Raw genomic sequence first — 880 nt, forward strand, 5'->3', positions numbered from 1 at the left:
GGTTTCCCTTCAAACCCCCCCCCCCCCGCTTTGCCCCCCCCCCATTTATTCTCATGCCAAACCCTTGCAGAGCTGAGCAGGAAACAGTCGCATCACGCTAAGATTTTGTCTTGTCACCCAGCTGCAGAATTTATTCAAGAACAGATTCAACTCTATGCTCCTTTAGGGAATCCTCTAGGGTATTTCATTTGGGGTTGGGCTTTGTTTGGTTTTTTTTAAGAAATTCAGAATTTCTTGAGAACCAGGCAGCTTCCAGGCTATTAAGCGATAGAGAAAGTTCTAGCCTTTAGTGAGGCCCATATGCAAAAAAAAAAAAAAAGTCTTCACACACGCACACACACACACACACACACGGTTATACACGCTCAAGCTGAAATAGCTGTATGAAGCACGCAGTAAATGAAGAGCTATTAGCTCCTGTTCAGTGCCCCCCATCCCCCTCCCTCGTTCCAAGACTAAGCAAAACATGTGGCTCCAGCTGAGGTACTCTCGTTTCCGCACTCCATTATTCCAAAATAAATTCCATTGGTGAACTGATGAGTGAGGGGCCTTGTCTGCCTGTCATAGATTAGTCTCCAAGAAGGGTGGTGGCAGGGATACAGCCCCGTTTGCACACAGGAGGGGTTTAACCATGACTTTTATTTAAACAAATATACATGCACACGCATAAAGATGTTGTGTTTTTTAGGAACCACACCATTTTTCAAAGCTCCTTGGGAGGAGAAAGAAAATGCACTGCATCTAGCAGCATGAAATGCATAGGGCCCCTTCGTCTCCCTTTGTGCCGAAACCTCGGCAGGGTTGGGGAATTCTTCGTGGGGTGCTATGTGGTGCCTGCCAGTCATCCTCCTCCCGTCAGGATCGGGGGGGGGGGGGGGGG

General features: G+C 48.1%; 1 protein-coding gene across 3 annotated transcripts in view; it reads right to left on the minus strand.

The window, feature by feature from the left end:
• Positions 1-880, minus strand: part of PRDM16 (PR/SET domain 16) — a 527,338-nt gene that overhangs the window by 428,692 nt on the left and 97,766 nt on the right. The window lies entirely within an intron of this gene.

Source organism: Gavialis gangeticus, unplaced genomic scaffold (genome assembly GCF_001723915.1).
Source record: "Gavialis gangeticus isolate Ggan-Ray unplaced genomic scaffold, GavGan_comp1, whole genome shotgun sequence".
Taxonomy (NCBI): Eukaryota; Metazoa; Chordata; order Crocodylia; family Gavialidae; genus Gavialis; species Gavialis gangeticus.